The following is a 25220-nucleotide window of genomic DNA, read 5'->3' on the forward strand; positions in this document are numbered from 1 at the left end:
GCAAAATTACGCTACTATACACATTGCCTGCAGCACGTATCCATATCAATAGGCAAACCACGGAACCAATACGCATCACCGAGGCACCAAGCAGAGTTGCCCTCTGTCTTCCATGCTTTTTGCCATTGCCATGGAGCTACTCGCCGTGCGGCTAAGGCAACATCACACACTGAGGGGCATAGGTTTTTCATCACGCAGCCTAGTCACATCTATGTATGCGGATGATGTCGCCCTTTTTATTCAAGAACCCCAAGAGAACTTAGCCCCTATGACCGGAGAGGTCATCCGATTTGGCGTTTACTCCGGAATGCAGATCAATTGGGGAGAATCAATCCTATTTCCCCTAACAGACGCATCCCGCCCCTTTTCCACGGAATACCCGATTACATGGGCCACTGGCCCAACTAAATACGTGGGGACGTTGGCTTACTAGGAATATTGACGAGCTGTGGAAGGAAAACTACGGCAGAACAATTGCTTGGCTTGAGTCAAGAATTCTTAGCTGGGAAACCCTTCCGGTAGAATTGCCATTGCTAAGATGGTTGTCCTGCCTAAGTTCTTGTATCTATTTCTAAACATCCCGGTGCCACTCTCATCCCAATTCTTCCAGAGGCTACGCTTGAACATAATTACACTTTTCTGGGTGGGCCGCCAACCCCGCATTGCGTAAGACACCCTAACACTGCCTTATTCATGCAGAGGGATGAGGCCCCAAACTTCAACATCTTTGCTTACTCAGCCCAAGCCAGTTTTCTTCATTTTTGGTTACACCCTGCGCCATTCCAACCGCACGTTGCAGTGGAGACCAACCTTGCCTCCCCGTGGCCAATACAGACTGCCATTTTCCTTTCCTACACTGCCCCAAAGGGCGAAATCGACACTGTAATGTATGCTTTGGGTCTGAAAGGGAATTCGCAAACACACTGGAGTCCCGATACTTTATGCTTCAATGATGGGTAAATTGATTACAAGACTTTATGCTCTGACTCTCGCAGCCTCCCAAGACGACACTGAGCGGCCGCGACTAGCTTGGATGTCCGACCTCGAGGATGTCCCCACACCTGCACAATGGACATATTGCTGCAATCAATCCCAAACACGTTCTCCTAATTATCGTTTATGCCTCATACACTTTAAATATCTTGACAGACTATACAGCACGCCCACAGTGCTTCATAAAATGGGACTGATTGCCGACTCTTACTGTATGAGATGTGCAGCTCCCAATGCCTAATTTTTACACTTAGCCTGGACATGCCCTAAAATTGCGTCCTTCTAGCGTGACATGTGCTGCATCACAAGCGACATTATCTCAGACACCCTCATTCCAGACCCCATCCCCTGTCTGTTGGGGTATGTCAGGGATATTCCGGATGCCAGCAGACGATTGATCGCATGCTGCTAATACTGGCTTGGAGCCGGGCGGCGATCCACTGGGGACGGAAACCGGCACCATCTCCTAAGGCCTGGCTGGCAGATGCGGCACATTGTCATACTCATTGAAGCGAGTACTGGAACCTCATGCCCCTAGCTAGCCGACCTCACAATAGGCACTCCTAGTAATGTATTTACAGTGGACTAACAGAGGCTCCCTCTCCCCGGATCATGCTACAGCAGACCCTGGTGCGCCCTCGAGAACTATGGTTGAAAATGGTGATGTGAACCTTTATGTCAGTATGACGCAATGATCTCTACTAGACTAATTTTACAGATCATTCTGCATGCTATATGTGTAATGAAAATCTACTTCTATCGTTATGTGGCAATGCTCATATATTCATGGTATCATTTCTCCAAATTGCTGTGTCTTCCAATGCATAACCGGTATGGTGCTTGTACTTCCCGAATTAAGTTTTGAAATAAAAAAAGTAAGGTTCCCTGAGCTCCTTTTAGAAAAAAGTCTGTCTAAGTCTTTTTGTCAGAAAGGATTTCTTATGTTTCTGATAACTGACCTGTCTTTTTCCTTGGTAAGGAAATGAACATCTTGTGAAAAGGGAATAGAACCGGATGCATGACTCATATAACCACCCAGGATCTTTGCCCTCCTGACTTATCGTCAATGCCTGATCTAACTGAGTCCTGCAGATTTTCTTCCATCTTTTGTTCACACTTCCATTCAAATTTGCTGCAGCTTATTATCCTTGTTCTCCCTCGTAATTTTATTGAGCAATTACTGGTTCTTTGCCTTTACTGTTGCCGCTTTGTGATTTGGACAGGCAGTACTGCTCTACCTCTCTGCTTCATCCCGTGTGCCTTGGGTCAATCAATCAATCAATCAAGCAATTTATAAAGCGCGCTACATACCCGCGAGGGTCCCAAGGCGCTGGGGGGAGGGGGGCTGCAGCTAGTAGTCGAAGAGCCAGGTCTTGAGTAGTCTCCTGAAGGTCTGAGGGTCCTCTGTCTGCCGTAGGTGGAGAGGGAGGGAGTTCCATGTCTTGGCGGCGCGGTAGGAGAAGGACCTGCCTCCGGCGGTGGTTCTGTGGATGCGTGGGACGGCGGCCAGGGAGAGATCGGCGGAGCGGAGTCTCCTGTTGGGTGCGTAGAATGATAGTAGGTTGTTGAGGTATGCCGGGCCGGTGTTGTGGAGTGCCTTGTGTGCGTGGGTAAGGAGCTTGAAGGTGATTCTTCTGTCGATGGGGAGCCAGTGCAGGTTTCTCAGGTGGGGGGTGATGTGGTCTCGGCAGGGGATGGCGAGGATCAGGCGTGCAGAGGCGTTCTGGATTCTTTGGAGTCTGCTGAGGAGTTTGGCTGGGGCTCCGGTGTAGAGGGCGCTGCCGTAGTCAAGCCTGCTGCTGATGAGGGCATGTGTGACGGTCTTTCGTGTGTCTGTAGGGATTCATCTGTAGATCTTGCGGAGCATGCGGAGGGTGTGGAAGCAGGTTGAGGAGACTGTGTTGATCTGGTTGGTCATGGTGAGTTTCGAGTCGAGGATGACTCCCAGGTTGCACGCGTGGATGGTCGGTGTGGGGGCGGTGCCCAGGGAGGTGGGCCACCAGGAGTCGTCCCAGGCTGAGGGGTTGGGCCCGAGGATGGGGATGTCTGTCTTGTCTGTGCTGAGTTAGAGTCGGCTTTCTTCCATCCAGTCGGCGACCGCCTTCATACCGCGGTGGAGGTTGGCTTTGGCGGTGAGGGGTACGTTGGTGAGGGAGAGGAACAGCTGGGTGTCGTCAGCGTAGGAGATAATGTTGAGGTCGTGGAGTCTGGCGATGCGTGCGAGTGGGGCCATGTAGATGTTGAAGAGCGTTGGGCTGAGGGATGATCCTTGCGGGACACCACAGATTGTCTTGGTGACTTCGGAGTGGAACGGGGGGAGGCGGACTCTTTGGGTTCTGTCGGAGAGGAAGGAGGTGATCCAGTCCAGGGCCTTGTCACGGATCCCTGCATCGTAGAGGTGTGTGCGTAGTGTGTGATGGCAGACGGTGTCAAAGGCAGTGGAGAGGTCTAGGAGGATGAGGGCCGCTGTCTCACCGTTGTCGAGCATGAGTCTGATGTCGTCTGTGGCGGCGATGAGGGCGGTCTCGGTGCTGTGGTTCTTGCGGAAGCCTGACTGGGAGGGGTCGAGGATGTTGTTTTCTTCTAGGTAGCGTGTGAGCTGGGTGTTGACGATGTTTTCGATGACCTTAGCCAGGAACGGAAGAAGGGAGATGGGCCGGAAGTTCTTAAGGTCGCTCGGGTCCGCCTTGGGTTTCTTCAGTAGGGCGTTAATCTCGGCGTGTTTCCAGCTCTCAGGGAAGGTGGCGGTCTTGAATGAGAGGTTGATGATGTTGCACAGGTGGGGAGCGATGGCGTAGTCGGCCTTGTTGATGATGTGGTGGGGAAGAGGGTCGGACGGGGCGCCTGAGTGGATGGAGCTCATTGTTTTTCTCGTGTCCTTGGTGGTTACGCTGGTCCAAGCGGTGAGGTGGTCGTGGTCGGTGGGTATGGGTGGGGCCGGGGTGGTGAGGTTGGCGGGGTCCGTTTGAGGATTGAAGCTGTCGTGAATGACGGTGATCTTGCGGTGGAAGAAGGCAGCGAGGGCGTCGCACAGGGCTTGTGACGGGGGATGTCGTTGGTGCAGGAGTTGGGGTTGGAGAATTCCTTCACGATATTGAAGAGCTCCATGCTGTTGTGTGCGTTGTTGTCGAGGCGGTTCTTGAAGGCGGCTTTCTTGGTGGTCCTGATGAGGTGGTGGTGGTTGCAGGTGGCGTGTTTGAGAGCTTCGTGGCTGTCGTGTGTTTTCTCCTTGTGCCAGGTGTTTTCCAGTCTCCGACAGGTGCGCTTGGAGGCTAGGAGCTCCGGGGTAAACCAGCTGGCTCTCTGACTGGTATCTTTGTGGGCGTGTTGTTTTGTCGGGGCTAAGGTGTTGGCGCACTCCTCCATCCAGAGTCTGAGGGTGCGGGCCCCCTCCTTGAGGTTGGTGGGGTTGGTCGGGGGGTTGAGTGCGAGGTGAGTTTGTAGTTGTTCCTTGGTGATTTTGCTACAGTGACCTCGATAGATCTGTAGGGTGCGGTGGTGTGAGACGGGTTTCTGGACGGTGAAGTGGACGCAGTGGTGGTAGGTCCAGGTGAGTTCGGAGGCGTGGCTGAAGGTGACATGGGGACTGGAGGAGAAGATTGCATCAAGCGTGTGGCCGGCGATGTGGGTCGGTGTCGTGACGATCTGTTTCAGTCCGAGGGTGGCGAGGTTGTTGTTCAGGGTGGAGGAGTTGCTGTCGTTGTTGTTTTCCAGGTGGTAGTTCAGGTCACCGAGGAGGATGTAGTCGGTGGAGGTCAGTGCGTGCGTGCTGATGAAGTCGGCGATGGAGTTGCAGAATTGGGGGCGGGGTCCTGGTGGTCTATAGATGAGGGTGCCTCTCCGGGTGGCCTTGGAGTCCGTGTGGATCTGGAAGTGCATGTGTTCGGTGGTGTTGAGGGTGTCGGTGGTGTTGGTGGATATCCTGATGGTGTCCTTGTGGATGATGGCGATTCCTCCGCCGACGCCGTTGTTGGCAGTGCTCAGGGCAACGTAACTGAGGCCTGTAACTTCTAAACAGCAGGGCCTACACAGGGGTCATGTTGTGCAGGTGATAGGTGTGTCCTTGGATAGCTATGCAGGTAAAAATGTTGTTTTATGTTATCATTGATTATTTCTAGAAGCTGTGTCTTCAAATAAATTGTACAACTCTCAAGCTTCAGTCTCCAAAAGCTCATATATATGTTTTTTCCTGTTTTTAGAGCAAGCGTTCCAGGAGCACCGGTTACAAATTAAGGTGTGCCATTTCCCTTAGTTCTCTCTCACGGTCTCCCCAGCGCGGCTTCTGAGCTGCTGCTCCAGACCCCTGGCCCCTCCTGCCCCTAATTAATCATCCCCTCCGACATTTTGGTGACCTCACGCGATAATAAGGAGTTACACTGACAGGATGCAGCTGGGTCCTAAGGAGGAAGTACTAAACTGCTAGACGATCCTGCGCAACCGTCCTGCTGAGCCATTGTGAGGAGACCTCAGCGCTGAGGGGTAAGCATACATATTATTGTGTCTGCCCGCCGCTGCGCTGTCTCTCTCTTGGGTGCGGCCGAATGGTGTTCAGTGTTGTAGTGCAGCAGTGCTTCTGCCAATGGTCCAGGCTTCCTGTCTGTTAACCTTGTTATATGATTCCACGCAGAGGAAGGGATTGTGTGCCATGTGGAGACTGAACCTGACAGTTAGGTGAAAACTGAGATTCATGTGTTCCTCTTTGCTTTGTGAATAGTCGCATGTTATTGCTAAGCCTCGTGTAAATACAAAGTAGGATTGTGTTTGTCATCCTTATTTTTAGCTTTTTATTCAGCATTTATTTAGCGGTTAAAGGGAGCCCCTGTTGCATATAGAATACAGGGAAGGAGAGCCGCACGTGGCAGGTCTCTCAGCTTATGGTGGAGCCTCCTCTCTGGGGGAGGGCCTTTGATACACCTACAATAGGGTGTCAAGGAAGAGTGAAGGTGAATTATACATCTTACTGCTTAAAGGGAACCTCTGAAGTTACAGGGAAGGAAGAGTTGCGTCTGGCATCTTTTCGATATATTCGTGCAAGTGATCCTCTGTTAGGAGCGACAGAGACGAGGAAATCTCTCATGTCAGTAGTCCATGAGAAAGAAGGAATTTCAGCAGGTCCGATTAGCTACCGTGACCTTTGATCTTTCCTTAATTTAGCGGTGATATCCCCTGCTGTATGTCCAGGGAAGAGTTCTGTGCGGGACTAGCAAGCTTATTTACTCATATTGTAGGCTTTATATTTTTGCCAAGCTAAAAGTGGTTTTTTAATTATTGTTGGTGCACCCCATATGTATAAAGGATACTCTAGCACACTCTAGTGGCCATAGAGCGTGATTTTTGTAATATAATTGTTGAAATGTTTGCATTTTACTTATGCTCTTATTAGATACCTGTTTAAACACAGACCTGCATGTTAGCACCTAGTGTTTAATGGTGAATGTATTTAGGTTCATAGAACAAGAACTCTTGTGTGATCCTTACTGTTTTCATGGTCTCTTTTGTTAGGAGTCACTGGCTAGCACAGAGGCTGACCATAGCAAGAGTATACTATTGATATATATATATGCTGCTAATATATTTTGTGGCCATCGTTTGAAAACTGGGTTATGTTTTAGCGAGATCCAATAACTAGGGAGATTGTAAATGTATTTTGGTGTATCCCATGTACGTTGATCTGCCACTGACTAACTGAAGAAAGTCTATAAGCTACAGCATTTCAAGCGCCACGGCTGTCACACTGACATATTGTTTCCTTTTCTTCTTGCTGCTGCTCCCCTGTGTGCCCACCTGGCAATACAGGATTTCCCCTTCCCTCCACAAAGCACTGCAGGCTTTGCGAGGGAAGTCTCAGGGAAGTGCTCTGCGTTATTTTATTTTTTGCTACAGATCGTTTAGACTAAATAAGAATGTTTCTTTTTTTAACTGCATTCCACGCTAATGAATAGGTTACATGAGTGTAGGAGGTAATCAGTCATCACAGAAGCATCGTGCTTGTGGTAAACTGCCCCACTCCCGAAAACAACTGACAGGAAGTCAGCCAGATGTCCGGTACATACATGAGCTATAGTGGACAACAAATAGTTGAGGTAGTTCTACACATATTAGACAATAAAATTGTATCAGTGCAGAACGTGAGCGAACAAACTCATAGAAAATATAACAGAAGCGAAATTTCCCTAATATCTAGAGCGTGGGACTTATTGGGAATCCCACTCACACAGGGTACTGAGATAAGGGCATCTACATTGCATCTAGTGAAAGTGTGCCTCCCAGTGCCAACGTATACATCCCCCACTGATAACACACAACTTACACTTCAGTCAGTAGGTAGTGTAGTAAGTAGCGAAAAGCCCTGAGATTAGGAGGACCAGGTGAGGATTTAGGAGCTACTTCTTTATAACTCGCCCTGGCCACTTCCCCCATCTCCAGCTAAGTATGCAGTTCGTATGATGTTCGAGATGTTGATTGGTTCAATAATTTGAACCAGAGGGGGGAATGTTGGAGGGTGAATTTTTACCTGCATAGCTATCCAAGGACACACCTATCACCTGCACAACATGACCCCTGTGTAGGCCCTGCTGTTTAGAAGTTACAGGCCTCAGTTACGTTGCCCTGAGCACTGCCATTTTCTCTTAGCTTAAGCAGAAGCAGAAATCAGGTCTGACCCGAGCTTCACCCAGCTGCTCTTGTCTGCAAGGACCCGCACCCCTACCAGGCCCCACCTCATTGTATATTTCCCACAAGCTGTAGAAGTCAAGTTCCTCAATAAATCTTGCAACATACCCCACGTCCCCCACCTAAGCCATGAATAGAATAAGGGAAGCTCGCACAGCAACTACGTCAAGCAAGATATCCGAGAAACTGAGGATAATTGTGGCGAAATATTATCGCAAACTGCCTGATTGACACATGAATAGAACCCTTTCGAAGCAACAATAACACATTTCTGATTAATGACAAACTTCCAGTCAGAATGGCAGGAACTCAGTCTAGGCTAACGTATGTGCCACACAATTACGAGAAGGTAGTCACATTTACACCAATGATGGGAAAGTCACCAGACAGGGGCGTGAGAGGCGACAGAAGGATATGTGGTTCGAGGTGACGTGATATAGCGTGACCATAGGCCCCTCACCCCTGAACAATATAAAAGGCTGGTCCGCCAGAGTATCGTTGAACTACTCCGCGTCTGCACTTGAGTGTCTGACAGGAGTTTTTCCCAGGGGTTACTCGAGATAGCCCTTGTTTTATGTACTTAGGTTTCATGTACTTAGATTCTGCTCCTCCATTGTATATTCTGCTGTTATGAAATGCTTTTTCCTCTTTACATTTAAAGTTATATTACGCTATTTGAAATGTTATGTTTTCTCTGACATTGTTTTATCTCCACTGCATTTAGGGTGTTTAAATGTGTACTTTCAGGATATCATACATGCAGTGGTGAGTGAGTGTGCCCAATAATGTGCTTAACCTTTTCTAAACCTTTTCTATGCAATCTGCCTCAGCTCAAAAGTGTACTTAAAGCAAAGCCTCTCTCATGGCAGCTCTAAACTGTACTTTGTAAAACTCAAACTGGCCCATGTGACTTTCAAGAGAATGCTGGGTACAGGGCCAAGTACTACGTGGTTTTTATGTTATCATTGATTATTTCTAGAAGCTGTGTCTTCAAATAAATTGTACAACTCTCAAGCTTCAGTCTCCAAAAGCTCATATATATGTTTTTTCCTGTTTTTAGAGCAAGCGTTCCAGGAGCACCGGTTACAAATTAAGGTGTGCCATTTCCCTTAGTTCTCTCTCACGGTCTCCCCAGCGCGGCTTCTGAGCTGCTGCTCCAGACCCCTGGCCCCTCCTGCCCCTAATTAATCATCCCCTCCGACACCATTGGTGCGGTCTCTGCGGGTGATCTTGTATTCGTCGGGGATGGCCACTACGATGTCTGGGGCGGATGCTTCGTTCATCCAGGTCTCGGTCAGGAAGGTGATGTCAGGCGATGTGGAGTCAAGCAGGTCCCAGAGCTCGATGGCGTGTTTGCTTGCGGAGCGGGTGTTGAGCAGGATGCAGCGGAGTTGGTTGAGTTCCTTTGTGTCGGGTGTCTTGGCGTCTACGATGCAGGAGAAGCTGTAGTTCTGGCAGGTGAAAGGGCCGTGGGTGCGCGTAGGGGCGGGCTTGTGGCAACTGGAGGGTCGTCCTAGGTTGAGTGCGATGAGGGTGTTGGCGTCATATCATATGCGGGCAGCCTGGATTGTGTGTGATCCAGGGGTCGTGGCACTGGGCGCGGTCCAGGCACGGACAGGCTCAAACGGGCTTGCCTTAGGTGCGTCTTCGGCGCGCCAGCGGCGCCCCCGCTGCGCGCAGCCTCGCATCGGCCGCCATAAATGTGGGAGTGGTGAGGGCAGCTCAGCTGGGAGGCGGGGGAAGCAGGGGAACAGCGAATGGGGAGCGGGGGGTCGGGCCGCAGGACGGGGCAGCGACGGGAAAACAGAGCGAGGAGCGCTTCGCAAGGGGGGGTACAGAAGAGAAAAGGGAGGAGGGAGGGGAACGGTGGAAAGGACCGGAGTCACAGGCCCGGGTGGGTGGCGAGAAACGGGCTGGAGCAAGGACGAGCAGGCTGGGCTGGAGACACAAACACAGAAGGGTGGCAATCACAGGCAGCAGGAGGAACAGCCAGGCTAGTCAGGAGGCATACGCGGCGTCCCTACAGTGGCGGAGCTGCAGCAGGAGGGGAGCTACCTACCAGAAGGTCAAGGGTCGCCTTGGGTGAGTGTAATCTGAAACCCCATTAAAGCACTTGGCAATTTTTTTGCATTTAGGTTGTTTAATAAAGAGATAATCAATCAGAGTTCCACCTGGCAGATTTGGATTATCGCTTTAAATGAGAACAACTATTTCAATAGCCAGTGGCATTTCAGATAATATAAGGTAGAGGGACCCACATTTGCTATCCAGAAACTAAGCTAGTTGACTTTCTCTCTATCTGTAGTTGAAGTTGTATAACAATCAAATATTAGGCTCTTTCAATTTATGACTAAACTGCGTTCCTCTTTTGTATATTAAACATTAAATAAGGGAAACACGTGCTCCTAAAGCAGATGTCATGAAGATTCACTAAATACGCGTAGGTGCTTAAATATGGCAGAAGCAAAAATGTAATGCGGCAAACTATCCTAGCAAGACCGTTGCTGCATTCTGAAAGATGTTTGTAAATCACCAAATGCTAATAGATCTGGTTAATCATAGGCATACCTTTACATTTAGGCATTTTTCACTCCTTCAGTTTTAATGCCTACTTGCCTGCTTCTTTGTGCACCTAATAAATCTGGTCTTTTGAGCAGTGGCAGCGTGGGCAGGTAAGGGGCAGAGGCAGGGAGGAGGTGGGGTAGGGGTTTTTAGAGACAAAGGACAGAATAGGGAAAATAAAATAAATAAAATCACTTACCGACTCAGCGATGCAGCAGCGCAAGATAAGTGGTTTTATTTATTTTCCCTATTACAACGTTTGTCACTTCTGTAACCGCACTTACCTACAGGGCAGCCACTGCCTGTGCAACAGCCTTAGGATTGCACCTCACTACTGTTTTTCAAAGAATTCCTATCTAAAACTAGTGACATATATAGATACATAATAGGACCTGTTGGTTAGCAACCTTCAGCCATTAATTAGAAAATTGCCATTCTCATTTTGATTCCGCCCACCACAGTATTCAGTATGGGGCACTTCAGCCATTTTCTCCATTCACCTTGAATGACAGGATTTTGGTTGTGCACATTCTGTGCATCCTCTGAAAAAATAGCTCCCTTTGTTCTCCAACTGTTTGATTTCTTTCTTTCTCTGTTTTCATGGTCTGACATTACAGCGCAGCTGTCGCCAGGCAATTATGTGGGTATCACTAGAGACGGGATGTTGATCCACCCATATGTTGGTAGCCAAGGGTACATGTTTTGCTTGAGCAGAAGTTGTGTTTTGCTTTCCAAAAAAGTGCCTGCCCTCCACAAAGTTGTGATAATTTTGTTTGTTTTTCCAGCTGCCCATGCTTGAACTTTCAGAGGCACACACATGACACTGTGAAGCTATTAAAGTGTCTTAGATAACAATATCAATCACTGCAAAAAAATAGCATGGAAAACAGTTTAAAAAAATTGGTAGAGTTAGTCAGTTGAATAAACACTGATAAGCATTGATTTGAAAAGGTTTGGTAAACACTGAGAAAACACCACCAAAATCCACAAAACCTGAACCCTGAAAACAGGGCAGACTATGTATGATGAACGTTTTCCTAGATTACCTTATTATAAGGTATACATTTTCACTAGGCAGTAATGCAATTTGTGTGTCATTTAGCATAAAAACACACTGTAGTAATAGTCAGTGTTTTATCACTATTAATAAATGTGTTTTACATAAAGTCATCTGGATTGCCAAAAGAGATGAATTATACTGTTAATGCAAGTTTAGAATTAATATTTATTTTTCAATTAAACCTTTTTGTAGGAAGAAGCTGGCTTGTCACAAAAATAAAACTTAAGTGTAAAGTAATCACATTACCACTGAAGAATGTACACATGCTGCACTGGTACATCTTTTGCTTATATTTCTTTTCAAGTCTATGCCCACCTTGTTTATACTGTACCATCTTTACATATTTATACTTGCAACCTTTTAGTTTCTGTTAAACACACTTGGAAATATATATCTATATCTATCTATATATTTACTGAAAAAACCATAGGTTTCAGGGATGTTATAGTTAGTTGGAGATTTCACTCATACAATACCATAGAAATTTGGCCGTTATACTTAGTAGACCTAACTATAACTCGCTCCTCCTCAATGTACTTCTGATGACGTCACATATTACATCACTCATGACATGCTCAGTGATATCACTGATGATAGCACTCATGACATCTCAAATGACATCACTGATGATATCATCTAGTGAATTTCTGTTTCTGTAAAGTATGAAAATATGTTTTATATATATATATATGCCATGGTGTATTGCAGTATGAGTGGGTATATGAGTGTCTGAATGGCTGATTTAGTAGGTGTTGATTGACTGTATACGTGAGTGATTAAATGTGTCTTACTAAATGCCTGGGTTAGTGACTAAACTGTGTGAATGTCTTTGTTAGTCTGTTAGTTGGTGTGTAAGCGGCTGCATGGCTTGGTGAGTAGCGACATGAGTGTCTATATGGGTTATTTATTGGTTGTCTGAATATCTGTATGGGTGCCTGAGTGTCTTTGTGGGTGGGTGGGGTGTGTGTGATTCTGTGCATAGATATGTGAGTGGTTGTTTCACTGGCTATATGGGTTCAAGAGTGCATATGGAAACAGCTGTATGGGTGGGTGAGTGAATGGATGTTTCAGTGGTGCATGTGTGAGTAACTACATATGTTTTAAAGCAGTATATGTGAGTGTTGGAGTATATAAATGACTATATGTGAGAGTGAGTGATTGCAAGAATATCTGTATGGATGAGTGTGTGTTTCTATGAGTGACTGTTTAAGAGAGTACGTATATGTTAGTATATGTATAAATACGTGTGGTGGTGTGTGTATGACTGTATAAGCAAGGACATGGATGTGTGATAGTTACTTTGCATGACTGACCAGGTGTATAAGTAACTCTTTGGGTGAGTGGCAGTGTGTGAGTGTCTATATGGGTGTATGATTGGATATATCAGTGGCTGTATCGATGAATGACTGTGTGTATGAGTGACAGTATGGGTTAGTGGGTGTTTGTGTGTGTAGATGTATGAATCACTGAGCAGGTATGAACTAACTGCTATTGGTCTGTCTATGGTTTCTATATTGGTGGTCTGTATTTTAGAGTGGGTGTATCAAAGGTTTTATTAGGGTATAAGGAGGTGCATCAGATGATCACGGTGATGATGTCATCAGTGATGTCACCAGTGATGTCACTGAGCATGTCATGAGTGATGTAATATGTGACATCATCAGCAGTGCATTGCGGGGGCGCAAGTTATAGTTAGGTCTACTAACTATAACGGCTGAATATCTATGGTTTTCTACTAGTGAAATCTCCAACTAACTATAACGTCCCTGAAACCTATGGTTTTTTCAGTGAATTTCTAAGGTTTCTTAAATACTCATTTCTAACTATGCCTACAAAAGTAGGACAATGTGAAGAAAGAGAAAGAAAAGCGCAGAAAGAAGCATGACAAATGCAGAAAGAGGCAACAGAAGTCCAGAATAACCATGCCTAGAGCCAGTGCTATGCTAAAAGACACTTAGAATACAGTGAAAACACTTACGTACACTAGGGAACACTATGCGTTGTGGCACCCCTGTGATTACCATGACCTTCTCTGTATTTGCCATGGGTTAATGCCTGGGTCATTGCATGAGTACATCAGTAGTGACTTGATTATTAGAGTGTTACAAGGAGAGTGCATGGTGATTTTATAAGTGCTTGGGTTTTGGCGCAGTGATTGGATAAGCACATAGAATTGGCTGGGTGATTGGAGGACTGCATAGATAGTACCAGGGAGATTACTGGACTGCATCGGTAGTCCTCAAGGATTTGAAAGGTATTGCAAGGAGAGGGCATGGTAAATTTATAAGTGCTTGGGTATTGGAGGAGTGTTTGGAATATTAAGTGGTAGTGGTTGGGTGACTGGAGGAGTTCACAGTGAGTGACAGTGTGATTGCGAGACTGCATGGGTACTACCTGGGGAATTGAAGGAGCAAGTGTGTAGGTGGTTAGAGGACTGCATGGGTAGTATACAGAGATTGTAGTAGTGCATGTGTTAGTGCCTGGATCATTGCATGACTACATGGGTAGTGACTGGATGATTAGAGTACTGCGAGGAGAGTGCATGGTGAATTTATAAGTGCTTGGGTTTTGGCGTTGGTTGCAAACATCTGGACTATTGCAACGGCCTCTTCATCAACATCCAGAAGATACAATTGGCCAGGCTCCAGACTGTGCAGAATGCGGCAGCCAGATTGCTATTGGGGACTCCTAAGTTTGCTTCGGTTAGGGTAGGACTTAAAGCCCTCCACTGGCTTCCTGTTAAATCCCGGATCCAGTTCAAGGCCATGTGCTTAGTCTTTAAGGCTCTTAATGGTCTTGGCCCTGACTTTCTTAAGCAATCCATTCAATGGTATGTCCCGGGAAGAGCCCTACCCTCCATGCAGGCTAAACAAGTCTCACTTCCCTGCTTCAATAAACAGAACTGGGGCGGCAGGAGCTTCCGGCATTGCGCCGCTAAAGCTTGGAACTGCCTTCCTTTTTCCCTAAGGAATTCGACAGAGTTGCTGTCATTTAGTAAAGGACTAAAAACCTGGCTTTTCAGCTAACTGACTCCCTCCCACGGGGTTTGCCACAGCTTCTTTAGTAGGTAGTGCATAGCGCCTGGACACCTCAGGGTAGCAGCGCGCTCTAAAAGTCCCATTAACATTAACATAACCATTGGATAAGTACATAGGACTGGCCGGGTGATTGGAGGACTGCATAGGTAGTACCAGGGAGATTACTGGACTGCATGGGTATTCTTCAATGGATTGCAGCAGTGCATGTGTTAGTGACTGGGTCATTGCATGAGTATATGGGTAGTGACTGGATGATTAGAGTGCTGCAAGAACAGTGCATGGTGATTTTATAACTGCTTGGGTTTTGGCGGAGTGATTGGATAAGTACATAGTGCTGGCTGTGTGTTTGGAGGAGTGCATGGGTAGCGACAGAGGGATTTCTGGAGTGCATGGGTACTACCTGGGTAACTGGTAGAGTGAATCAGTAGTGTGTAGGTGGTTAGAGGTCTGCATAGGAAGTGCTTAGGGGATTGTAGCAGTGCATGTGTTAGTGCCTGGGCAATTCCATGAGTACATGGGTACTCACTGGAAGATTAGAGTATTGCAAGGAGAGTGCACGGTGAATTTTTAAGTGCTTGGGTTTTGGTGGAGTGATTGGATAAGTACATGGTGCTGGCTGGGTGATTGAAGGAGTGCATGGGTACAGACAGACCGATGGCTGGACTGCATGGGTAGTGCTCAGGGTATTGTAGCAGTGCATGAGTTAGTGCATGGGTCATTGCATGAGTGCATGGGTACTGACTGGATGATTAGAGTACTGTAAGGAGAGTGCATGGTGAATTTATAAGTGCTTGGGTTTTGGCAGAGTGATTGGATAAGTATACACATGTCACATCATTCTCGCCCCCTCCCTTCACCAATGTGCAAACGTGCCCCCTGGCAGGTTTTAAGTTGGGAAATTAATTCCCCTTGAATCCTGAGGGTCCCGAGGGGCAAACTAGCCCACCAGGTACCTCCAGTAAGCACTACAAAGCTGCGTAACAGAGAGGTGGTCCAAGGCCATGCCCCTTTTTACATCTCTCTGCAACGCAGCTCTGTGGCGCTTACTGGACATACCTGGTGGGCTAGTTGGACCCAAGGGACCTTCAGGATTCAAGGGGACTTAATCCCCCAACTTAAAACGCACCAGAGGGCCTGTTTGCACAGTGGTGAAGAGACGGGGTGAGGCCTGATGTGACAAGTGTGCAAACATGCCCCATGGCGTATTTTAAGTTGGGGGATTAAGTCCCCTTGAATCCTGAGGGTCCCTGGGGACCAACTAGCCCATCAGGTACCTACAGTAAGCACCACAGAGCTGCCTTGCAGAGAGGTGGTCCGAGGCCACGCCCCTTTTTTCAACTCTCTGCAACGCAACTCTTTTGTGCTTACTGAAGGTACCTGGTGGGCTAGTTAGACCAAAGGGACCCTCAGGATACCAGGGGACTTACTCCCCCAACTTAAAACGTGCCATGGAGAGTGTTTGCGCACTTGTCACATCAGGCCTGGCCCCTGCCTTCCCTACTGTGCAAACGCACCATGTGGCTCGTTTTAAGTTGGGGGATTAAGTCCCCTTAAATCCTGAAGGTTCCTGGGGTCCAACTAGCCCACCAGGTATCTCCAGTAAAAGCCACAGAGCTGCATTGCAGAGAGGTATAAAAAGGGGTGTGGCCTCGGACCACCTCTCTTCAACGCAGCTCTGTGGCGCTTATTGGAGGTACCTGGTGGGCTAGTTGGCCCCCAGGGACCCTCAGGATTGAAAGGGAATTAATTCTGCAATTTAAAACGCGCCACAGGGAGTTTTTGCACACATGTCACAGCAGGCCCGCCCCCTCCCTTCCACACTGTGCAAAAGCGCCCCGTGGCACATTTTGAGTTGGGGGATTAAGTCCCCTTGAATCCTGAGGGTCCCTGGGGTCCAACTAGCCCGCCAGGTACCTCCAGTAAGCGCCACAGAGCTGGTTTGCAGAGAGGTGTTCAAAGGGGCGTGCCCTCGGACCACCTCTCTGCAAGGCAGCCCTGTGGCACATACTGGAGGTACCTGGTGGGCTAGTGGCCCCCAGGGACCCCCAGTATTGATGGTGAATTAATTCCCCAACTTAAAACACGCCACAGGGCACGTTTGCTGAGTGTTGCTGGGAGGGGGGGGGCCTCCGGCACGATTCCAACCTTTTTTTTTATTTCTTTTTTTTAGAAGGGTACCCCTCTTCTTTTTCCTTTTTTGGGCCCTGGGGACCCCATCCCTGGAGCCTAACCCCTTTAAAAAAAAAGATCTGAATGGGAAGGAGGCTGCTTGGGCCCCCTCCCGTGGCCAATTCTGGCCCCGGGGACCCCATACCCCGGGGCATGGCCACATTCATTTAATTTTTTAAGGAGGGGGCTGCATGGCCCCCCTCCTGAAGCCTCTATTGGCCCCAGGACCGGCCTTTATTTTTATTTTTAAAATTTTTGGGGGAGGGGGGCCACATGGCCCCCCTCCCAGGTCACTTATAGCCCCGGGGACCCCTTCCCCCAGGGCAAGGCCACATATGTTTCTATTTTTATGGAGGGGGCTGCGTGGCCCCCCTCCTGAGGCCTCGATTGGCACCAGGGACCCCATTCCCGGGGCTGGCCTTTATTTATTTTTTATTATATTTTTTTTGGGAGGGGGGCCGCATCTAGCCCTGGGGATCCCATCACCCTGGGCCGGCCCTATCCGTTGGGGGCCGTGGGGGGACCCCAATTCCCCCATGGTCCCGCTGGCTCCCCACGTTCTGCAGGAGCTGGCATTGCTTTTCCACATGGGGAGCTGCTGACATGCAGCTCCCCGTGTGGGAAAGCAATTTGCTTTGGATGTTGGAAGAGAAAGCAGGTTTCCCTGCTCTCACTTCAAAAATCCAAAGCAAGTTTGCTATGATAGGGCTGGAGAAGCAAACAGCAGTGTCCTGGGGTGGGCACCCCGGGACACTGAAGGAGCCGGCCCTGAGGGGTGGCGGTTCCCAGGACCATCACGGGCTCCAGGAGGGAAGCTGTGCGGCCCCCTCCCAATGTGAGTGAAGCCCTTGAGAGGTGGTGGTCCCCGGGGCTTGGGGGTCCGTAACAGACCCTCCAATTTCTAAATTTAGTGCCCCGTGGAGGTGGTTGTCAGGTCCTTGAATCCTCAGAATCGTACGATGCTAAAATGGGTTCCACCTCCCGACAGCCCCAAGGTCTGAGTAGAACAACAGACACATTGAAGTGATCAGGTGAGGGAAGGGAATGATGGGGACAGCAGGGAGGGAGAGCTGTAACGAGAACAAGGCACTATGAGACAAAACACATACACCACTACATATAGAGACAAGGTACACTGTATCATAAGGTATCTAACATTTCCATATGAAGCTGATATACCTGTAAAGGAAAATAACGCAGTGATGCCTGGCAGCCTGAAGTCCATAGGAGAACATCCACCAAGAACATATGAGTGTAACAGGATATATCAGTACCAATTCATACAGCTCAATAAACACTGAATTCACGACAGGTTTCCAAACCTACCCATTGGGTTATTAGTGTTCTTTTCAACAGGGTGGGTGTTGTATGGAGCTGGCCAGGCGAAAGCTCAACAATCCCCTGCTGTGCGACATAAGGAAACAAAGATATATATATAATTCCAGCAGTAGTTCAGTAACACTACCCAGATCTCCCAGGTTGATCTCACCATGGAAGTATCCCAACAAGGTAAGGAAATATTACGTGTTCCCAAAACAGTCGATTAGCAATTCCGTAAACAAAGTAACAGTAACACGTATTACTCCTCGGCAATTGACTTCATTACCGATCAGTAAGTGGATAATGTGCGTTATGCCCTAGGTAAAGCAAGAACAGCCCTGCACGAATCAAGAATAAGGTTCATCCAACAGGGCTGAGTTACAAAGGATAATCCGGGCCAACCCTCTTACTCGAGAAGGTTGCCTACCGCTTTTATCAACAAAGCGATATCCACACAGAAGTATTTAACCCCTGACTCACTGTTCCTTTAATTCCTCTAGCAAGCAGTTCCGCAAGAACCGTAGAAAGGATTGTCCAACGGGACTGCGCCGCAACAGGAACCACAGCTAACAGCTAACCGGCAAGTAAAGAAGAGGGGCAGCCGGTCGCCTGAGATCGCAACAGCAGTCCCGCAAGAACCGTAGGAAGGTTCGTCCAACTGGACTGCACGCGATTAACCAAAACAAAGCGTAAACAATCCTCCATTGTAAGGAGGTACAAAGATACAGGAGGCAAGTGCAGGCACAACAAAGTACGAGAAGGGTGGTGCTACTGCACCCCAACCAATCCTCTCCTGTACATGGCAGTCTCAGAATCAACGGCACCAGCGCTGTGCTCCGGATGCAGTAATGAGCAGGAGTGTGCTGACATCAGCCGCGCCCTGCCCTAGCGCCTCATGGGACATGTAGTTCTTTCCCACGCGCTGCCGGATACAACGATGTGCATGGCTCAGGGCAGTGTTCTAGGGCGGCCCCCATTATGGGCCACAAAAGTACATCCCTCTCCCGAAGAACACTGACATAGACATGGTTTAAGAGGGTAGCGGTTATGAAAACATTTAGTATAACGAGGAGCATGAACCCCAGAAGCAGGCTCCAGAGAGTTCTCCTCATTGCCATAGCCCTTCCAAGAAACCAAGTACCACAACTTGGTGCGATATATTTTTGAATCCACAATACCCCTCACTTCATGTTCAAGTTTGTTGTTGACCATCACAGGTACAGGACCACCCTTGGCCTTAGAGCGAGAGGGCTTAACCAACGACGTGTGGAAAGTGGGGTGTACACGCAGGCTAGAAGGCAAGGCCAATTTGACCACCACCGGATTGACCAGTTTGATTATTTTGTATGGACGAATGTACTTAGGATTCAAGATGCTATATCGCTTAAACCTAATGTTCTTCGTTTAGAGCCATACAAAATCACCCTTCTTATACACTGGTCTTGGCTGCCGGTGTTTGTCTGCATAGGTCTTGTATCTCGATTTAGAAGCCCTCAAATTGCCCTGCACATCCCTTAGGGTGTCGTGAATGTGAGCCACTCTCTCATGTACTTCAGGGACAGACGTGAAAAGAGCAGGATGTAGAAAGGGTGTGAAGTTAGGATGGAACCCATAGGTGCTGTAAAAAGGGGCATGCCTGGTAGAACTATGGATGGCACTGTTGTAAGCTATCTCAGCCAACCATAGCCTGTCAACCCATGCCTCCATTATGACCTCTACGTAACACCTGAGATATTGTTTAAGGGTTTGGTTCACTCGCTCTGTTTGGCCATCTGTTTGAGGGTGGAAGCTAGTGGAAGTGTTGGACTGTATAGCTAATGCTGAGCACCATACTCTCCAAAAGTTGGCTGTAAACTGCCCTGCCCTACCTGAGACGATGACTTTGGGTAACCCATGTAACCTTACTACGTGGGTTAGTAACAACTGAGCCAACATGCTAGCAGAGGGCACCTGCTTGCAAGCAATGAAGTGGGCCATTTTGGTTAGAAAATTCACTACCACCAATATTACGGTATACCCTTTGTCGGCGGGCATACCGACCACAAAGTCCATAGAGATGTGTTCCAAAGGTTTGTCTGGAGTAGGAAGGGGTTGTAGTAGTCCCATTGGTCTACCATGAAGTGTTTTCATCTGGCTGCAAACAGTACACTCAGCTACCCATTTGGTGACGTTGGTTCGTACAGTGGGCCACCAGAATTGAGGTAGGATCCTTTCCAGAGTCTTCTCCTTGCCGTTGTGACCAGCACAAGGCGCATTGTGACACCACTAAAAGGCTTGTTTTCTTAGGGCATTAATAGGTAACAGGAGTTGTTTCTTTCGGATTGGAAGACCTTGGATAATCTTCCACTCGACATTTTTTTTCAGCCTGTCCTTCCACTTGTCGAGAAGAACGTTTTGAGCGACGTTATTCCGATTATTCTCTGAGGGTTAATGATGGGATTCTTCCCCCCTTCCTCGGGTCTTACAGGCCTGGTTTGATGAGTGAGAGCATCTGCTTTCTTGTTCTCCTTTCCAGGACGATAAGTTACTATGAAGTTGTATTCGGAGAAAAACAACACCCATCTCAATTGACAAGGTGTTAACAGCCTGATTCATCATTCTCCCGTTTTGCGAGCCCCTAATAGCGATTCATAACGAATCGCTATTAAGGACTTGCAAAACGGGATTCATGTAGGAATTGCAATAAATATTACGATTCCTACATGTTCCTTATTTGCGATTAGCAAATTGCTAATCACAAATAAGGAATAACTCCCCATGCATTCCTATGGGCCTACAGGCCCATAGGAATGCAAGGGGAGTTATTCCTTATTTGCGATTAGCAATTAGCTAATCGCAAATAAGGATGCGATTTCAAGGGTGCAGGGGTGTCCAAAGGACACCCTGTAGCACCCCTGAAATGTAATCTACATTGGTGCTGCGCACACACATGTCCAAAGGACATGTGTGTGTGTAACATGCAAATTAGAAAAATGCATTTAAATGCATTTTTCTAAGTTTTTGCTATTTACCGAGAGGTCTGACCTCTCGGTAAATAGCGGCCCAAAATTGCAATTTCGCAATTTTAAAATGCTTCATGAATTGCATTTAAGGAATCTCAAATAGAGATTCCTTAAATGCAATTCTTCGCAAATGTGCGAATTCTAAAATTGCGAATTTTGCATTTGGGATGATGAATCCCAAATGCAAAAATTGCACTCGCAAAAGGCAAGATTCTGAGAATCTTGCCCTTTGCGAGTGCAATTTAGCTTGATGAATCAGGCGGTAAGTGCCTTGCAGCAGTCATGAATTGGAGATACGATGATCCGTGTACACGGTTACAATGTGCCGGGTTCCCATGAGCAGATGTCTCCATTCCAAAAAAGCCATCTTGATAGCTAGTAGTTCTTTTTCCGATATATTGTAGTTTTGCTCTGCCGGGTTGAGTTTCTTTGATAAATATGCTACAGGATGTAACTGACCGGTATGTGTGTGCCGTTGGGAGAGAATCGCTCCTATGGCAGAATCAGAAGCATCTACTTCTACAATATATGGTATTTCGGGGTTAGCGTGCACCAACACTGGAGCGGAAACAAAAGCTTGTTTCAAGCCTTCAAATCCCTTTTGAGCCTCATCCATCTACAAGAAGGCCACCTTTTTTCTCAACAACCGTGTCAAGGGGGCTGCTAAACCCGAGAAATGATCAATAAACCTATGATAAAAATTGGCAAACCCAATAAAACAATGTATATCACGGAAATTTATAGGTGTAGGCCAATTTTTTACTGCAAGTATCTTATGTTCGGACATCTCCTGTCCACTTGGGGTGAGTATAATCCCTAGAAATTCAACTGAGGTGACGTTGAACTCGCATTTGCTAAGCTTGCAGTATAGGTGATGTTCTAGCAGAGTCCTTAGGATGGTTTTTATGGGTTCTGTGTGCTGTTCTGGGCTGGACGAATAAATTAAAATGTCGTCAATATAGATGACGACGAACTGGTCCAGATATTCCCGCAGAACGTCGTCCCAAAAAACTGAAACGCCGCAGGGGCGTTGCACAACCCAAAAGGCATAACCAGGTATTGGTAGAGCCCGAAACAGGTTTTGAATGTCGTCTTCCATTCATATTCAGGTCGCATGCGGACTAAATGATAGGCTCCTTTTAGATCCAAACGTGTATATATCACTGCCTTTTTGACCTGTTCCAGTAGGACGTTGATGAGAGGTAAAGTATATCGGTTCTTCACCGTAATGGCATTCAAGGTTCTGAAGTCTACACAAGCACGGAGCTCCCCATCGGTCTTCAGAATAAAAAGTATGGATGAGGCTGCCGGGGACTTGGACTCCCGTATAAACCCCAGCTCCAAATGTTTGTCCAGATAAGCACGGAAAAGCAGGTTTTCTGGTTCGGTAAGGGCATATACCCTTGCTGTTGGTATGTTGGCCCCTGGTACCAGATCAATTTGGCAGTCATATATGCGATGAGGTGGTAGGATCTCTGCCTTTGTTTCGCTGAACACTTCTGCATAGTTTTGATATTCTCCAGGTAAAATGACATCATGTTCAGCTGTGGTTGAAACGTGATGCACACAAGCTAGAACCAATGCTGGACTGCTGCTAGGTGGAGCACAATTTCTGTAGCAGTAATCTGATGTAAAGCAAAGCGTTTGATTTTCCCAGTCCACTGTGGGGTTGTGTTTCCTCAACCAGGGAAGTCCCAATATCACCCCGTACTGTGGGGCCTGAATGATGTTGAAGATCATGGTCTCCTGGTGTTCATTCCCCATTAACATCTTGAGGGTTCCCATTTGTAGTCGGATGGGTCCGGAATATAATCTTCTTCCGTCCACAGCAAAAACCGCCTCGGGTATTTCCTTTTCTTGCAGGGTGATTCCCAGATTTGTTGCCTGTATCTTGTCCATAAAGCAACCCGTGGCTCCTGAATCCAACATGGCTTTTATCAGATGCCATTCCTCCTGAACAAGTAGCTGGAGCTCCACATAAAAATGGAGCCTTTCCTTCATGGCTTCGCCATCCAGAGTGAGGAAAATGATATTTTGCCTGACCAAATATGTCCACTACATATACCCTATGTTACATGTCATGTGCATGTCACCCATGCATATTTCCCGTAGTGGCCTGAATCACTAGGCCTCTGCAATCATGTCCTGCATTAGAAATGCCAGTCATCAAGTCTCCCAAACATTAAGTTAGCATAAGGCCCATGTATTTGCATTGCATTGTGCACTTTTAAATAAATATTGTAATGAACCCATTTTGTGGCGCAGCCCGAGCTACTTTTCTGAAATAAGGGTGTTTCATGACTCCTGACACACTGAAGCTGCAGTTACGTCCCTCTGACCTCGCATACTTCTAGCTCAGCCGAGAGAAGCCCAGCAAGAGGCCTGCCAAGACAGTATTATTTATGAATAACAGTTATCTGTCTGCTGTACGGAGTCACATATCTGCCCGGTGAGGAAAAGTAAACAGAACCCGTCCGAGGGAGATAGGCCTAGCCATTCTGTCTCCATTTAAGTGAATTACAGTGCTTGCACCCATAGAAAGCTCATGCAATGAACGAATAAATATGCCCTCTCTGTCTTTTAGTGACGAACAACCTTTGCTTCAGATAATACATCCCTTGACTCTAGATATCAGTTGTACTAGACGTGCTGGTCGCCTTGACATAAGAGATCTCACTGCTAGGTTGAAAGTCAGTCTCCTCCCAGTTACACGTCAATTGCACGTCATGCTCAAATTGCACAATTAGGGCACAGTTCGAGCTGGTCATGCCAACTCCTCCTCTAAGTACCCACCCACCTATGACACCTACCTATCACACACCTATGACTCATCAAGTGTACACCCACATGTTCTTATCTCATTTTCTGTCTTGCTCTGCCTCGAGCTCCCTATGTACAAGGAGTAAAAAGTATATATATGATGTTTTGTTATTAAATGATTAGAAGACTCTTCCTGAACCTCAGAGGTGATGGAACATATTCTCCCTTTGACTCGAGTTATTGGAATAAAGCCCATTTTAACTCAGATACCACGGACTCTGCTTCTCACTTGATGCATGCTAATTGTTAATGCCTAGAAATTCAGCCAGGGTAATATTTTATTTACCACAAGAGAAGGGATAAATGTAAACCTTGAAGTGGTCCCTTCTTCTGATTTCAAGTTCTCTCGTTTCCGATAGGACTTCTGAAGCTACAACTGACACTTTTTTATAGTCAGAACTGGGTTTTGGTCTCAGCGTGCATTCTCTTATGAAGTGGCCTTTTTTGCCGCAGTATATACACAATCCCTTCTTGCGCCGGTAATCCCTTTCCTCCGTGGTGAGAGTTGATCTCACCGCTCCGATGGGTTCTGACTTCAGGTTGGGACTGTTCTCAGACAGTCTGGAATGCTCAAAACGAGGAGAGTATCTTTCTTTCTTCTTATGTTCTCCTTTTCTTTCGCTGAGACGATGATCTAATCTGAGGACTAGGCTAATCAGATCTTCGCAAGAAGACGGTTGGGGATCGATTTGGGCCAAAATGTCTTTCAGGTCCTCTCGTAGACCTTTGTGGAAGATAGCCGCTTGTTTCTCCTCGGGCCATTCTGTCTCTGTGATTAGTCTCCTAAAATCATTGAGGTATGCAATTAGTTCTCGGGTTCCTTGTTTTAAATCCAGCAGTTCTCTATCTGCCGACAGCGTGGCTGCCCTGCGATTGAATGTTTTCTCAAATTCATGGATGAACGAATCCCAGTCACGCAATAAGGGATCATCTCTTTTCACCAAAGATACTGCGCATTGAGCTGCATCCCCAGCCAAAATAGAAATCAGGAATGCAACTCTAGCGTGATTGGTGCTAATCACTTTCATTTTGCATGAGAAATGTAACAAGATCTGTGTAAGGAACACCTGAACCTTACTACTGTCTCCATAAAATCTTTCCGGTGGAGCTAGTTGTATGGGAGTGGGGACTTCTACTACTACAGGTGCGGTGTGAGATGTTCCCATATCAAATGGGTTCCTGGACATCCTGTCTACCTGAGCTTGCAGGGAAACCGTTTCTGCCCTAGAAGCAGTTAGTTTGGCTTGTACCAAAGCCAAAGAGGTCATCACATCCTCTAAGGTGGCCATTACAACGTACGATCGGGAGGACAACAATTCTTGGGCCGTTGATTCTGTCAGGTCCTTGAATCCTCAGATCCGTACGATACTAAAATGGGTTCCACCTGCCGACAGCCCCAAGGTCTGAGTAGAACAACAGACACATTGGAGTGATCAGGCGAGGGAAGGGAATGATGGGGACAGCAGGGAGGGAGACCTGTAACGAGAACAATGCACTATGAGACAAAACACATACACCACTACATATAGAGACAAGGTACACTGTATCATAAGGTATCTAACATTTCCATATGAAGCTGATATA

General features: G+C 47.2%; 1 long non-coding RNA gene across 1 annotated transcript in view; it reads right to left on the minus strand.

Annotated features, from left to right (window-relative positions):
- Positions 1 to 18534, minus strand: part of LOC144761893 (uncharacterized) — a 105754-nt gene extending 87220 nt beyond the window's left edge. The window contains exons 1-2 of the long non-coding RNA XR_013595935.1: positions 18295 to 18534; positions 17821 to 17898 (exon numbers count right to left, since the gene is read on the minus strand). This is a non-coding gene — a long non-coding RNA (uncharacterized LOC144761893). The remainder of the gene's footprint in view (positions 1 to 17820; positions 17899 to 18294) is intronic.
- Positions 18535 to 25220: the final 6686 nt, after the last annotated feature.

Source organism: Lissotriton helveticus, chromosome 6 (assembly GCF_964261635.1).
Source record: "Lissotriton helveticus chromosome 6, aLisHel1.1, whole genome shotgun sequence".
Taxonomy (NCBI): Eukaryota; Metazoa; Chordata; class Amphibia; order Caudata; family Salamandridae; genus Lissotriton; species Lissotriton helveticus.